The following is a 17,728-nucleotide window of genomic DNA, read 5'->3' on the forward strand; positions in this document are numbered from 1 at the left end:
ATTGTTAAAACATATAGAGCCTAACGTAACTTATTCCATATTTAAAATACCACATGATACTCAATTTGATAGCTACAACTGTGGCATTTTTATTTTGCAATACGCTGAAAGATTTTTATCAAACACTTCGCTTACTAATTTAAAATCGCATGATTTATTTAGGAGCGAATTGTTTGATAAACTTCTACGGTATGGAGATTCTCTAGATGGTTTTTGTTTACACTGCTGTGCTGAGCAGAAACCACCTTCCGAATCCCCGTACATTTTTTGTGATCGACCTATATGCAATAATTGCATACGAGATTATTATGGTGATTCACAAAATTATATTACTTGCAAATGATGTCAAATCTCCGACTGATAAATGTTTTATAATCTTTGTTTTGTCTTCTGATTCTTGATTGCCAAATAGTTTTTCATTTCATTGTTGTCCTAAAAAATTCAATTTTATAATAATTACTTTAATTTCATTTCAGGTACTTATGAAACAAGCTTCGACTTGGTGTTCATGTGGACCACTTGAATGTACTGTGTACATCAACGTCCATCACCTCCTCTTTGGCGCAACAAGCATCGACTTGGTGTTCATGTGGAATGTACTGTGTACATCAACGTCCAACACCTCCTCTTTGGCGCAACAAGCTTCGACTTGGTGTTCATGTGGACCACTTGAATGTACTGTGTACATCAACGTCCATCACCTCCTCTTTGGCGCAACAAGCATCGACTTGGTGTTCATGTGGAATGTACTGTGTACATCAACGTCCAACACCTCCTCTTTGGCGCAACAAGCATCGACTTGGTGTTCATGTGGAATGTACTGTGTACATCAACGTCCAACACCTCCTCTTTGGCGCAACAAGCTTCGACTTGGTGTTCATGTGGACCACTTGAATGTACTGTGTACATCAACGTCCAAGACCTACATCAAATTTCATCCAGGACTTCACTGGAACTTATTATTTGTATACATATATTTTTAAACATTTTTCAATTATAGACAAATATTTCGAAAACAAAATTTTCATTTGTGTTTTTTCTTTCATAATGGTATTGAGTTAAAGTTGTTATATATATATATATATAATATATATAATATAATAATATATTCGGCCATGGTAATATTAGTTTGGCAATAATCACAAAAATTTAATTTTCCCGAAAACGGCTTAACCGATTTGAATAAAACAAAAAGCAAAATATTTGTCTATTTGATTCGAATAGAATGAAATAGCGCGACATGGCCTATAAGTTCTGCAAATATTAAGAATAATTTGATGATAGCGTTAACATAAAGTTTTGCCGCTAACAGTGATCAAGTAAACTGCAAAATTACGATTTAAATAAGAATATAAAATTGCGTATATTTATTAATTATAACAAAGTAATATATATATAAATAGAGTATTTAAATGTAATTTTAAATTATAGTAATATTTGTTTCATTTAGTTATTTTCTGCAAGTATTTGAAGTCCCGCCAAAGTCCAAATGGTGTTATTTAACACTGACTGGTTCTACGCTGGTTCCAGTGATTTAATGCACCTGCGAAATGAACTTGTTTTTGCGGGTTAGGATAAGGTCAATTTTCTCAAAAACAGATAATTGGATTTCAACCAAACTTGCTATATATCTTCCTTATAGTTGTATCTACGAAAGTATAATGTGCGCTATGGCCGACAAGAAAGTCAAAAAAAAGTTACGGTCATTAATCGGCAGCATTGATTTTTTGTGCCCATTTTGTATGGGGCTGGAGCTGAGGTTATCGTACTTTTCCTGAAATATCTCAAAAACGAAAAGTTTTAAAATTATGAATTTTTGAGGGTATATTTATAAAACAATACTCTATAACTTGTCATAAGCCGATTTGGCCGACAACTCGTCAAAGCCGAGATATTTGCAAAAATGTTGCTACCCCAATTTTTCAATCACGATTTTAGTGCATAAATACTGCATGAAATTTGACGAAAATTGATTTAATAGAAAGATAATTTAATTTTCTATTGTTTTGCATTTAAACTTTTTTAATTTTAGTTTAAATAACACGTAAAAAGACGAAAATAAAAAGTTTTTTAATTCAAAAATTGCTCCTCCTGTTAAATAGGAGATAAAAAAGGAACGTCAACTTCTTTGAGTGTATTTATTGTGGTTTTTTTTTTCGTACTTACCGTCGTCAATAGTTTGTTTTGGATTTCCTTTTGTTTTTGCGCAATTTTCAATTGCGCGGCAGCTGTTTTGTTTTTCTGTTAGTGATGCGTTTCTTCTGTTACAAACAGCTGTTAATATCGGTGAAATTATCGATTGTGCGGACTGCGGGCCAGGGATGGAACTCCACCTGAGTACCGATGAGCCAGCCGGCACGGCCCCAGGGAAGACAACCAGTCCGTAACAATATGGCGCCCAATTTTGAAATTTGAATTCAAAATAAAAAAAAAGATAGTTCCATCGATGTAGTGTATGTCCTTTTGTTGAGTGAAATTGTGTTCATCTGATGTCTTATGTGGTACGATGTAGTCACCCATAATTGCGCAGCTCTGAGCAGGATTTCATTTGGTGACAGGATCCAAATCTTAATGTCATTTTTTGTACCAGGATTTGTTCGTTTTGTAGTTGTTGCGCGTGTGTCACTCTTACGATGTAGTAGAGAGTTTGCCACGTGTCATCGTAGCCTGGTGGCAACTACGAATAAATACTGTGATAAATTGTGATATTGGGTTAGCCTTGTTGTCTCTTAGTTTCTCTTCGTTGTTTATGTTTACTATTTGTTCCGTCTCATTTTGAGTGGCGTTGGATGTGTGCTGGCCTGATGCTCCATTATCAGCATAGGCGACAGGTGACCCAGAAAGATACAGGATTGATTCTGCGTCGCACCTGCCACACAGCGGACACCAAACGTGCTCAAAAGCGAGACGGATTCAAAATAGACTTCAGGTAGCGCTCCTTGGATGCCATCCATCACGAGTGTGATGGATAGAGCATCTGATTAGTGCTTAAGTGTTTGTCCATTGTTTGAATTGTGCGTAGTAAAGCGTTGGTTAGGTCGTAGTGTGAAGTTTTTCTCTCCCTTCCGTTCGTTAATGTTATAAAAGGAAAAAATTTGTTGTTGCTTGAGTTATTTATTTATTTATTAGGGTACGTGTTTACTTATGGTGTTTATTTATTTATTATAGGAGTTTATTTTGGTAGTTATCGTTTTCTTACATAGCAGTAGATTAATAGGGAAATAGTAATGTCGGAGGGTCGCGAAACAGATGGAGCACCGGGGAACCTGCCGCATCTAGTGGGAAGTATTGCGAGGACTCCGATGAACTTTCGTGGATTCCCGGAAGTACAGTTTCCATCGGTTGAGGCACTTGTAGGATTGGAAAAAGAGGCTTTGCAACCGGGAACTCAACCATCGGCAGTAGCATCCGGCATGGGAACCACAACTGCCAGCAACTCGGCGGAGACAGGCCGACACATCTATCCTCCGAAGTCGACGGACTCAGTCCTCAAGTCGACCGTGAATGCAGCTATTGCGCAAGCCCATGAGACCTACAGGAGTTCACTGGTGGAGGGTATTGCAGCAACGATACGCGATGAGATTCGCGCAGGCTTCCTGGAAATGATTAAGCTGATGCAGGAGATCATTCGGCCGCAGACGGACGCCGCTGCGCAGCAGAAATCGATGGCAGAGACAGGAGTAATCCAGAATGAGCCGGAGCCGCCATTGCATAATCCGCGTCCGGATTATTTGACGAGTTGCACTGAAGATGTGTTTGATCCGTGCGCAAAGAACTGGCGGAATACCCTTGAGAACAGGCGTCCAAATGCTGGAGACGGACAAAATGAATTATGCATTATTAAAGGATGGTTTGGCCTGATACAAATTTGTCATGGATATACGTACCAAGAAGGTATCGAAGTGGAGCGATATATGAGTTGTCGAGGGCGCTCATCACAAGAACAACACAACCGGTATCCACACGGAGTCCCACAGGTAGACTACGAGGTTGAAATTCCACCTCTGCGCGACAAGAGTCCATACAAGGAAGTGGAGCAGACAACAAAAACAATTAGAGGATCTGCAAGGAAGATCGTTAGAAGTTTTTCAAAAATTGCTCCTCCTGTTAAATAGGAGATGAAAAAGGAACGTAAACTTTTTTCACTAGAGGAGCATGTGGGTTTTTGCTGACTCGAGGAGTTGATTTTGGATCGAGGTTGGAGACGGTCGGCCGGAAGATCGTGCTGGACGATCTTGACGGTCTCAGTTGTGACAAGGGGTTGATTTTTGATCAAGGTTGGAGACGGTCCACCTGTTAAAGAGAAAAATATAAAAGAGAGAGGAAAGTTTGTGGTTGAAAGAGCTGGCGTCTGTAGAGGAAGTTGTGTGCTTATGAGTTGCTGCAAGTGCGTGTAAGCAGTGAAAAAGCAACAACAACATCAACTGCAACAACAAAAGCAGCAGCGACAACAACAACAACATCAACTGCAACAACAAAAGCAGCAGAAACAACAACAACAATAACAGCAGCAATATCAACTGCAACAAGCAGCTGCAACAACGACAGCCACAACCAGAGCAACACCGCTGGAGCAAGTCCAAAGCGACCACGACCGTCGCAGCGGGCCACGAAGGACTTACAAACTCGCCACAGGCAGGAGCGGCATCGACGGCGTGGAACAGCGAACGCCGAACAACGCATCCAGCGACGAGCAAGAGGAGGAGCCTGTCCGAGTGAGTCAGTGCGGCGGCACTAAGCCATTCCCTGTCCGACCTTCAGTGCGACACGAGCAAATATTCCCAATCATCTGGGGTAGCAGATTACTCGATCAAGCCAGTAACTGTCGTCGACTATAAACTACATAACTGAAACCGCAACTAATTTGTTGTGAGATTTGAAATCTTTATTTGTCTGCTGACCGTTTCGCTGTACTGATTTACTAGTAGTTAATTTATGATTCGTGTTATAACTTGAGTAATAATATATTGTTGAATGAATCAACGCAACATAAGGTTGATAAGCTAATTAAATTAAAGTAGATTCGCATTACATTTATGTACAAATGACACAAAACACCTTCATACATACATTCTTAAAAATTTATTCGCGACGGGATATATATCTATTTAATTTACGAATATACATATATGCATTTTCTCACCTCACCATATCGCCCCTTAACCAATCCCAAGAGCTCTGAGGCCGGTCAAGGTAGATGATTAAGCGACTCAGATAAATATATATGTATGTATACTTATCCCTCTAGTGCCCAAATTTTCTTTTCCAAAAAAAAAAAATTATTTTTGGATTCAGTATTTATCAAAAGTGAATGTTTGTTTAAAAAAAAAATTTATTTTTGCTCGGATCGAGTTTTATATGACTATAACCTTGGACCGCCTAGAGGCGGCTTTGGGAAGCTAGGCCAACAAAAAATTACGTAATCAATTCTTTTGTTCACATGTTTTATTATAAATGATATTAAGATGAGCACCAAAAACAAATAAAATAACAATTAAAACTAAAGTTACTTAAATTCACAAAGCTTCAAATATTTGTGTACAAAAAGTTCGTTTACTTATTTGTGATGAAAATCATAGAAACAGTCTTTTTTCTGGGAAAAGCACAGGTTTATATTACATTTACGGCAGACAATTTGAGTTTCGGAAGTTTTTGAGGTCGCTGTCAGTTGGCAGCTTACAATTTGGAATGGGATTCGAGCGAATAGTTCCCAAAGAAAATATTCCCCGGGGACTTGAGATATACAAGAAGCGGCAACGAAGTATAATAATTGTCAAAGTATTTATCTGATTTTTGAAATGCGGAACATTTCGAGACAATCGAACAACTACATTTGCTGCCGCACCAAGATCTGGTGAGCCTGTTTGAACAACGTTGTCACCTGCTCCACAATATATCTCGAAATTATAGCAAAAGCCAGAATAATCACACAAATTGAAGAATTTCACTCCCCACTTGTGTGGTTTGTTTGGTAAGTATTGTCTAAGAAAGGTCTTCATCTTCGTTGCACACATTTGTTCATCCACAGATAAGCGTTGGCGCATCGGAACTAATTGAAACTTGTCATTGAAATGATTCACGAGCGGCCGTATTTTGTATAAAGGATCGTGGTCGGCAGAATCCTTGGAGGGCAACTTACTGTTATCATTAAAATGCAAATTTCCTCGTATTTTTTCAAAGCGATTTCTTGACATTGTGTTTTGTATTGTTCCAAATGCGTACTCCCCCCAATATGAACGAACATTTGGGTAGCGAAAAACTGACATCAAAAATAGAATGTCAATAAATTGTCGAATTTCTAAATTTGTTGTGGAAAACAGGTATTGACATCCTTTTGGGTAGCATACAAATTTGTTTGCTGGGTGATATGTTCAATAATAGTATCATTCAAAACAAATTGAAAACACTTGAATGGCGTATCCAGATTTTTAAGTTCTCCGAGGTCAGGCTCATTAAAGGATATTGCAGATTTATCCATGACTAGGTTCGTTTGGCGCCACAACATCTTTTTGAAAAGCGGTGATTTTGGGTCGATAGTCAAAACACATCCACATTCAACTATTGTGCTTTCTTTAACATGAGCAGTATTATGCTCAGCAGGCGCTTTACGTTTGCATTTCTGTGCTTGAGGTGAATTGGACGCAATCGAACTTGAGGGTGACAACAATTTTGCAAAAGGAGTAGGACTTCCGCGTGAAGTTACACAAATCTCTCTAGCCAACAAAGAATCCGACATATGTAGCACTCTTTCAATCGCTTCTTCATCTTCCTCATTGACAGGAAGTGCTGCCTCGCAAACATCATTAGTCAAATCGTCCTCCAACTCTTCTTCTCCATCCGTATCAATATCAAAATCAATAGAATTTAAAAATTTTTCAATCTCCACGTCGGAAAGAGCTAATAGCTTATTCACTTGTCGTCGTTCCATGTCTACTGAAGCAATTATTTGTACTTAAATATGTCATAGATTGTTTCCCTTTCAAACTTACCTCATAAATTTTTTTCCCGAATTGTCCCAAGACCGCCTCTAGACGGGCTACTTTATAAATGCAATAAAAAGCTAACGAAAACTTATTTTTAGTGTGGGTTGCGTTTTTTGCGTCCTTGAGACAATCAGCAACACGGTACAATTTTTTTTCCAGCAGCAAACTATTTATAATATTTTAAAAAAATATTTACATTATGCACTTCTTACAAAATAATTACTTCGTTCGAGTTGCACAAATTTTCTACTTCAAATTAATACAGCAGCTTGCGCAAGCTCTAGTATGTATACCAAACGCAGCCAACTTAATTTTTGGACTTCCCCGAATTAGAAAAAACGCAAAACCGAGTCAAAAGGAATGAAAAGAATAAAATAACGGTAGTTTTATCATTACCCGTCTAGAGGCGGTCTTGGGCACTAGAGGGTTATATACAAACATGCGTATGTAAATTGATAAAGGAGAACATACCAGTCTCCTGAATGCGCGACGCATAATAGTTGTCCTTTATACCGTTGTGGCTATATGTTGGTTTCGCTCGTCTTACTGCGTTATTTTTTTTTGTTTTGTGTTTCTTTGCCAATTTGAAATCCACATATCCATTAATATTAAATTAATATTAAAAATTTAAATGTTAGTTATTAAGGAAAAATCATGAATTATATAATAGTATTTACGATAAGAATGGTTGTGTGAGTTTGCCCATCATGGAAGGGAGGGGAATTCCACAGCACTACGCCGGATGAGGAGCAGCTACTGACATAGTGACCAACGCAAGGGAGATGTCGCCGATGTAGCCATCTCAGGCAGGGTGGGTACGCCGGGGTCCAGCTGTGGCCCTGTTCAAACATAAAATGGATCAGTGAGTGTATTTATTGTGGTTTTTTTTTCGTACTTACCGTCGTCAATAGTTTGTTTTGGATTTCCTTTTGTTTTTGCGCAATTTTCAATTGCGCGGCAGCTGTTTTGTTTTTCTGTTAGTGATGCGTTTCTTCTGTTACAAACAGCTGTTAATATCGGTGAAATTATCGATTGTGCGGACTGCGGGCCAGGGATGGAACTCCACCTGAGTACCGATGAGCCAGCCGGCACGGCCCCAGGGAAGACAACCAGTCCGTAACAATATGGCGCCCAATTTTGAAATTTGAATTCAAAATAAAAAAGATAGTTCCATCGATGTAGTGTATGTCCTTTTGTTGAGTGAAATTGTGTTCATCTGATGTCTTATGTGGTACGATGTAGTCACCCATAATTGCGCAGCTCTGAGCAGGATTTCATTTGGTGACAGGATCCAAATCTTAATGTCATTTTTTGTACCAGGATTTGTTCGTTTTGTAGTTGTTGCGCGTGTGTCACTCTTACGATGTAGTAGAGAGTTTGCCACGTGTCATCGTAGCCTGGTGGCAACTACGAATAAATACTGTGATAAATTGTGATATTGGGTTAGCCTTGTTGTCTCTTAGTTTCTCTTCGTTGTTTATGTTTACTATTTGTTCCGTCTCATTTTGAGTGGCGTTGGATGTGTGCTGGCCTGATGCTCCATTATCAGCATAGGCGACAGGTGACCCAGAAAGATACAGGATTGATTCTGCGTCGCACCTGCCACACAGCGGACACCAAACGTGCTCAAAAGCGAGACGGATTCAAAATAGACTTCAGGTAGCGCTCCTTGGATGCCATCCATCACGAGTGTGATGGATAGAGCATCTGATTAGTGCTTAAGTGTTTGTCCATTGTTTGAATTGTGCGTAGTAAAGCGTTGGTTAGGTCGTAGTGTGAAGTTTTTCTCTCCCTTCCGTTCGTTAATGTTATAAAAGGAAAAAATTTGTTGTTGCTTGAGTTATTTATTTATTTATTAGGGTACGTGTTTACTTATGGTGTTTTTTTTATTTATTATAGGAGTTTATTTTGGTAGTTATCGTTTTCTTACATAGCAGTAGATTAATAGGAAATAGTAATGTCGGAGGGTCGCAAAACAGATGGAGCACCGGGGAACCTGCCGCATCTAGTGGGAAGTATTGCGAGGACTCCGATGAACTTTCGTGGATTCCCGGAAGTACAGTTGCCATCGGTTGAGGCACTTGTAGGATTGGAGAAAGAGGCTTTGCAACCGGGAACTCAACCATCGGCAGTAGCATCCGGCATGGGAACCACAACTGCCAGCAACTCGGCGGAGACAGGCCGACACATCTATCCTCCGAAGTCGACGGACTCAGTCCTCAAGTCGACCGTGAATGCAGCTATTGCGCAAGCCCATGAGACCTACAGGAGTTCACTGGTGGAGGGTATTGCAGCAACGATACGCGATGAGATTCGCGCAGGCTTCCTGGAAATGATTAAGCTGATGCAGGAGATCATTCGGCCGCAGACGGACGCCGCTGCGCAGCAGAAATCGATGGCAGAGACAGGAGTAATCCAGAATGAGCCGGAGCCGCCATTGCATAATCCGCGTCCGGATTATTTGACGAGTTGCACTGAAGATGTGTTTGATCCGTGCGCAAAGAACTGGCGGAATACCCTTGAGAACAGGCGTCCAAATGCTGGAGACGGACAAAATGAATTAGGCATTATTAAAGGATGGTTTGGCCTGATACATATATGTCATGGATATACGTACCAAGAAGGTATCGAAGTGGAGCGATATATGAGTTGTCGAGGGCGCTCATCACAAGAATAACACAACCGGTATCCACACGGAGTCCCACAGGTAGACTACGAGGTTGAAATCCCACCTCTGCGCGACAAGAGTCCATACAAGGAAGTGGAGCAGACAACAAAAACAATTAGAGGATCTGCAAGGAAGATCGTTAGAAGTTTTTCAAAAATTGCTCCTCCTGTTAAATAGGAGATGAAAAAGGAACGTCAACTTTTTTCACTAGAGGAGCATGTGGGTTTTTGCTGACTCGAGGAGTTGATTTTGGATCGAGGTTGGAGACGGTCGGCCGGAAGATCGTGCTGGACGATCTTGACGGTCTCAGTTGTGACAAGGGGTTGATTTTTGATCAAGGTTGGAGACGGTCCACCTGTTAAAGAGAAAAATATAAAAAGAGAGAGGAAAGTTTGTGGTTGAAAGAGCTGGCGTCTGTAGAGGAAGTTGTGTGCTTATGAGTTGCTGCAAGTGCGTGTAAGCAGTGAAAAAGCAACAACAACATCAACTGCAACAACAAAAGCAGCAGCGACAACAACAACAACATCAACTGCAACAACAAAAGCAGCAGAAACAACAACAACAATAACAGCAGCAATATCAACTGCAACAAGCAGCTGCAACAACGACAGCCACAACCAGAGCAACACCGCTGGAGCAAGTCCAAAGCGACCACGACCGTCGCAGCGGGCCACGAAGGACTTACAAACTCGCCACAGGCAGGAGCGGCATCGACGGCGTGGAACAGCGAACGCCGAACAACGCATCCAGCGACGAGCAAGAGGAGGAGCCTGTCCGAGTGAGTCAGAGCGGCGGCACTAAGCCATTCCCTGTCCGACCTTCAGTGCGACACGAGCAAATATTCCCAATCATCTGGGGTAGCAGATTACTCGATCAAGCCAGTAACTGTCGTCGACTATAAACTACATAACTGAAACCGCAACTAATTTGTTGTGAGATTTGAAATCTTTATTTGTCTGCTGACCGTTTCGCTGTATTGATTTACTAGTAGTTAATTTATGATTCGTGTTATAACTTGAGTAATAATATATTGTTGAATGAATCAACGCAACATAAGGTTGATAAGCTAATTAAATTAAAGTAGATTCGCATTACATTTATGTACAAATGACACAAAACACCTTCATACATACATTCTTAAAAATTTATTCGCGACGGGATATATATCTATTTAATTTACGAATATACATATATGCATTTTTTCACCTCACCATATCGCCCCTTAACCAATCCCAAGAGCTCTGAGGCCGGTCAAGGTAGATGATTAAGCGACTCAGATAAATATATATGTATGTATACTTATATACGAGCATGCGTATGTAAATTGATAAAGGAGAACATACCAGTCTCCTGAATGCGCGACGCATAATAGTTGTCCTTTATACCGTTGTGGCTATATGTTGGTTTCGCTCGTCTTACTGCGTTATTTTTTTTTGTTTTGTGTTTCTTTGCCAATTTGAAATCCACATATCCATTAATATTATACCTGTAAAAATTTAAATGTTAGTTATTAAGGAAAAATCATGAATTATATAATAGTATTTACGATAAGAATGGTTGTGTGAGTTTGCCCATCATGGAAGGGAGGGGAATTCCACAGCACTACGCCGGATGAGGAGCAGCTACTGACATAGTGACCAACGCAAGGGAGATGTCGCCGATGTAGCCATCTCAGGCAGGGTGGGTACGCCGGGGTCCAGCTGTGGCCCTGTTCAAACATAAAATGGATCAGTGAGTGTATTTATTGTGGTTTTTTTTTCGTACTTACCGTCGTCAATAGTTTGTTTTGGATTTCCTTTTGTTTTTGCGCAATTTTCAATTGCGCGGCAGCTGTTTTGTTTTTCTGTTAGTGATGCGTTTCTTCTGTTACAAACAGCTGTTAATATCGGTGAAATTATCGATTGTGCGGACTGCGGGCCAGGGATGGAACTCCACCTGAGTACCGATGAGCCAGCCGGCACGGCCCCAGGGAAGACAACCAGTCCGTAACAAATTTTACAATATTGCAATATTGTATGTGTATTTAGTATTAGATTTGTGTTAAATTACACAGATTGTATTGAAGTGAACTGAAGTGAATTGAACCAAGAATATATATCGGATATGGAAATAAATAATTATCTCTTTGTTTGAAAATATAGTAACTAGAAACGTATTATTCCATTTTTTAAATTTATTACAAATTATTAGAAAACTCAATGATGCACCCAGCAATGATTTTTTGGGCGACATTTTCTAATAATCTTATTGACACCGATGCTAAGGAATGCATCGATGTTTTATTTTGCAAATACCGACATACATAAAAATCGATATTTTTAGGGAAATAATTGTTCATTGGATATCGTGTATCGATGCTATCTCTTTTGCATCGTGCCCTCCCTTGAAGAAACACCGTATGTAAAAATTCATAATTAATAATTTGCAAAATTTTCCAATTTTTGTCTAATTTGATTTAATTAATATATATAATTAGCATATAACAATTACTAGTAGTTATTAATTATAATATTTAAGTGCAGATATAGAAATGCCACGAGTTAGTAGACAGTCTGCATCACAAAGAGCACGCTCTAGGAAGTTAAGAAATAGAAGAAATAGGGAAAATAACGATTATGTTGTAGAAGAGAGGGAAAGTAATGCAAGTTCGCAGAGGATTCGTAGAGCTGATCAGGAGTATAGGGAAAGCGAACAGATTATAAATAGTCAGCGACGTTTAGTAAGGAGACGATCAGCGCGAATTAGGCAACATGAGCAAACGACAGATACAGACCATAGAAGATTGAGACGCCGACTATCGACTAAACGAACAATCGGACAATACACGAAATAGAATACAACGACGGACGAATGCAGTGTATCGGCAGCCAGAACAGGCGGCTGATACTCTGCGACGATCGAACCGTAGGCAGGACTCTGACTATCGACGAATCGAACAAACAGAAAACTCAGAATTTAGGAGACTACGACGAACAACAGTAGCATTTAGAGAGCCTGAACAGCAGGCTGATACTGTACGAAGATCGAGACGTAGGCAGAACGTACAGTACAGGACAATAGAGCAAACTCAGAACTCTGAATTTAGGAAAGACGAGCGGACGTAGCATTTAGAGAGCCTGAACAGCAGGCTGACACTTTAAGAAGACATATACGTAGACGGGATACAATGTACAGGACCAACGAACTAAGACGAAACTCGGCATTAAGGGCAGCGAGACGGACAGATCTTGAATGGCGTCTATTAGAGAGGGAACTAGATCGGGTTAGTAGGTCACAGGCTAGAAATAATCTTACTAGGAGGATTATTGAACAGGTGCGCAACACCGGTGCGCGTCGAAGTGCCCGGTTATTAGGGCGACAAGCAGCATTTGACGCCTCAAGACGACTTAGCCAAAGAGTTAGCCAATATAGGGAAAATATTGAAAATAGATTAGCAGAAAACCGTCGAAATGCTGCCCATAATAGAGAGGAACGTGCGAATAGTCTTCAGGAAGAAAATTCACCCAGACCCACTAGAATAGAAGCTCTGATTGAGAATTTTAATAGAGTTGTCAAGCTGGGCCCCAACAAAATTTGCCTTTCTTGTAAAGGTCTCTGGTTTCCTCATCAAGTAAGTAGGATACCTAGAACCATAATTGAAGACAATTATGAGTTTTCTGCGGAGATTTTCGATGTTGAGCGTCAGTTCCCTTCATCTGACGGTTGCTTAACTTTTTTGCAAAACATGTTGCCGCAAAATTAGACATGGTGTTAAACCAAAAAACTTCCATTTCAAATGGACTAGATTTTCCCCAATTACCTGATTGCCTTAAAGGCCTCACTCCAATAGAGGAACGCCTCATTTCTCCTCGTCTTCCTTTTATGATTATAAAGTCTTTAGGTCATGAGCGTCAGAGTGCAATTAAAGGAGCTGTAGTTAATGTTCCAATACCAATAAGTAACATCTTAACATCCCTCCCACGGGCTTTTCATGAAGCCGAGGTCGTACAGCTCCACCTCAAGCGTAGAATCGAATATAGCCATGATTTCATGGCCGAAACCATAAGACCCTTAAGAATAGCTGACGCAATTAGGTATTTAGCTAATACAGAACTTTATAGAAAACATAGTGTAGTTTTAAATGAACAGTGGTTGTCAACTTATACAACTGAAACTGTTCCCTTCATAGCATCTCAAGCAGACGCAGAATTTGTGGAGGGACTTGAGCGAAGAATTCAAAATCCAGCACATCAGGATGATGCTGAGATAGAGGAGCTCAATCCTGGGGGTCAAGAAACACTGCTTGAGAATAATCAGATAGATACCGCTGCCATGCAGAGAATCACCCTGGCTCCAGGCGAAGGCCAACGACCCCTAGATATGATTCTCGATGCTGACTCGGAAGAGTTGGCATTCCCTACAATTTATGCTGGCATAAAAAGAACTTGTCCCCTTAGCTTTTCCGCAATTATAAAATCTGAGCTTCGAAATGTAGATAGGAGAGGTTGTCGAATTGACAAATTATTATTCAATTATAAGAAGTTAGAGCTGATCCAAATATTACAATTTGCTTAAGAAAACAAAGCGCCTCACGTGCCATTACAGTCTCTAACGCTCTCAACGATGAGCATATATATAGCATTATTCGCCACGATGAAGGCTATAGAGTCCTGAAGGGTGTTCGCACGTCTCCTGCTCACTGGGAAGCAGAAAAAAAAAGGTAATGGCGATGATTCGACAATTCGGTCTACCAACTAGGGTTGTTGATAATATATCAAAATATCAATATATCGATATTTTTTCTAAAAATTATATATTTATATCGTGATATTTTTTTTGCCCAAATATCGAAATCACGATATTTTTTTTTGATATATTTTGATATTTTTTCCTTGGTCACTCTAAATTCAAAGCGTGGATTGAAACTTTCAATTTAAACTTAAATTAAATTTGAAATTTGACAGAAGAATAAAGGGAAAAATGAATGTTAAATCAAATTACACAAACATAACAGGCGGCACCGCGAAGTACATTCATTGTGAGAAAACAATTAAAACCAGCGGTAATTCATCGAATCTGTCGTCGCACTTGCGAAATTTTTGCAATTTTTGATGGCCATACACGTAAAGTAAAGAGTGTTTTTAAAATCTTTAAATTCTGCCAATTGGGCTTGATGTTACATTTAGATACATATAAGACATAAGACATGTATATATATATATATATATATATATATATCTTGATTAAAAATATAATTAAAAAATTTAAGTTTATAAAACTTATTTTTTTTTATTATCCAGGAAAAAACATTTTTATTAAAAAAAATCAAAAATATCAAATATATCGATATTTTTCGGTGATATTTAGAAATATTATTATCATATTATTTGATAAAAACAATATCATCAATACGATATTTTTTAAAATTTTCGACAACCCTACTACCAACCTTTTTCATCACTCTGTCAGCTGCTGAGACACGGTGGGCGGAATTATTAGTTTTATTGAAGGGGAAAATATATAGGCAGCAAGTTACAGAAAAAGAAGCTTCGAATTTTAGTTTTAGTGAAAAGGATCGTTTGATTAGGTCAGATCCTGTAACTTGTGCAAGGTATTTTGATTATAGATATCGTCAGGTTTTAACAATTATGAAGAGGGAGGGGGGCGTTTTCGAAAATCATTCCGTTCTTAAGTATTACTGGCGTGTTGAATTCCAGCAGCGAGGTTCGTCTCATATTCATGGTATGTTTTGGCTGAAAGATGCCCCCTCTGTGGACTTTGAAAATGAATTGTCTATAGCCTCAGTCATTTCAATTATTGACCAATTCATTACCACAGATGTAACTGATACTGAGTTAGCTCAGTATATTGAATATCAAAAGCACAATCACGGACATTCTTGTATGCGTGAAGTGAGGGGTAACTCTATTTGTCGCTTCGGTATCCCATATTTTCCCATGCCATTGGCTGAAGACTCTGAAAACATTTCTCTTCATCAAGAAAATTTAAAAAAAATTCAATTTCTCCTAAATTTCCCTTTTGATTCTGACACTATAAGTCAATTAAGCATATTTGAGAATTTCCTATCTCACCAACAATTAAAACTCAGCTACGAGGACTATAAATATTCATTGAGATCTGGTTTGAAAAAACACCAAATATTTCTGAAGAGAACATTTGCAGCCATTAAAGTTAACGCTTACAATAAACATATTCTCTCAATTCAAAGGGCCAATATGGATATTCAGTTCATATTGGATTCCTATGCCTGTTGCAGTTATATAATTAATTATATCAACAAATCCCAAAGAGGAATCTCCAAATTAATGCGCGAAGCAGTGAATAAGATTCACAGAGGCAACTTCAGCATTAAACAAAAGCTGCAACATGTTGGCCACAAATTAATCTCCGGCACTGAGATTTCTGCTCAGGAAGCCGCCTACTGTTGTCTAGGAATGCGTTTGTCTGAGACTAGCAACGCAGAAGTTTACATAAATACGTCACGACCAGAGCACACAGTTCGAATGCTCAATTCTAGACAACAGCTCCAAAATATGAATGAGGATTCCACTGATATTTATGTTTTGGGACTGCTGGATCATTATATTCAGCGGCCAGATAGTGTCGAAGGCCTGTGTTTAGCCGATTTTGTTGCAAATTATAATTTTGCGAAATCCTGTCGGTCAACACGTCAAGATGCAGATGACGGTGGTGATGGAGAAAACGAGGTCCTAGGAAATTTAATTTAGGCTCTTCGTGATGGTAGTGGCTTCATTAGGGAACGGACCAAACCAGCAATTATTAGGTTTAGGAAGTTTAATCTGAATGCCGACAGAGAGAACTATTTTAGGGAACTTTTAATGTTATATTTTCCGTGGAGGGATGAACAGGTAGATTTGCTTAGTATTAATTGTGAAAGCGTGTATGCAGCAAACTTAGAATCTATTGGATTTAGGTATAAGAAATATAATGTTTTAGAGGATTTAGAAGACGTGCTTAGAAGGGCCATAGAAGCTGAGGGAAATTTTGAAGAACGGGATCAGGCAGATAGTTTAGATAATCATTTTAGGGCTTTGGCGATCCCTGAAATAAATTCTCAAGTAAATGTTTTGGACTTAAATGCCGTTAATGTTCCCGAAGATTCGGACAATGTCATCTGACTTATTAAGCTCCCGCCAATTGTATCACGTGATGACTTAGCAAGCATAGTTAAATCTTTGAATCTTAAGCAAATAACTTATTTCACGCATGTAACGCATAATGCTAAAGAAAAGAAAATTTTTTATGAGTTTGTAGGAGGCGGAGCAGGTGTTGGCAAGAGTAGATTAATTTCAGCTATTTTCCATTCCCTTTCGCAACTATATAATAGTAGGCCAGGTTGTGACCCCACCTCTGCTAAAATACTTTTGTGTGCTCCCACGGGTAAAGCAGCTTTTGGAATTGGAGGTTCAACCCTGCATTCCATGTTCTCACTTCCAGTGAATCAGTCCGGGTCCTCCTTTAAAGATTTAGGTGCAGATTTACTGAATACACTTCGCTCAAGGTTTATAGATCTTAAGCTTTTAATTATTGATGAAATCTCAATGGTCGGTGCCAAAATGTTATCTCACTTAAATGCTCGTCTTAAGCAAATTTTTGCTAACAGGGAAACCTCATTTGGAGGAATTTCAGTAATTGTTTTTGGCGATCTCAGACAACTACGTCCTGTAGGAGATCGATGGATTTTCCAATCCACTACATCGTCGCATGATCCATACAGTGCTATATTTGGGTCTTGTGGGATATTTTTATAATAACATGGCATCCGGTCAAATGACATTAATTTACTTAGAGCTAGAGTTTCGGTCTTAGACCAATTTCCTAATGATGCCATTCATTTGTTTTTGCGTAATGAGGATACAAATATTTTTAACACTGCTAAGTTAAACTCGATACCTAAGGAGCAGTTCATTTCCACTGCTCTTGACTCAAAGCTGCACATCTTAACTCAGAAGCTAAGTCCAGATGCTTGGAATCCGCAAAGGATTTCAAAACATCTCAAACTCAAGGGCTTTGCACAACCCTTATTTTGAAAACCACTGCTAAATACATGATGACG

The 17,728-nt window shown here is 39.2% G+C and overlaps 1 long non-coding RNA gene across 1 annotated transcript; it reads right to left on the bottom strand.

The window, feature by feature from the left end:
- Nucleotides 1-11,122: 11,122 nt before the first annotated feature.
- Nucleotides 11,123-11,560, bottom strand: LOC133844642 (uncharacterized). The gene is made up of 3 exons (XR_009894622.1): nt 11,420-11,560; nt 11,198-11,359; nt 11,123-11,137 (listed from the first exon to the last, which is right to left on the bottom strand). It is a non-coding gene; the product is annotated as an uncharacterized LOC133844642 (long non-coding RNA).
- Nucleotides 11,561-17,728: the final 6,168 nt, after the last annotated feature.

Source organism: Drosophila sulfurigaster, chromosome 3 (assembly GCF_023558435.1).
Source record: "Drosophila sulfurigaster albostrigata strain 15112-1811.04 chromosome 3, ASM2355843v2, whole genome shotgun sequence".
In the NCBI taxonomy this organism is placed as follows: domain Eukaryota; kingdom Metazoa; phylum Arthropoda; class Insecta; order Diptera; family Drosophilidae; genus Drosophila; species Drosophila sulfurigaster.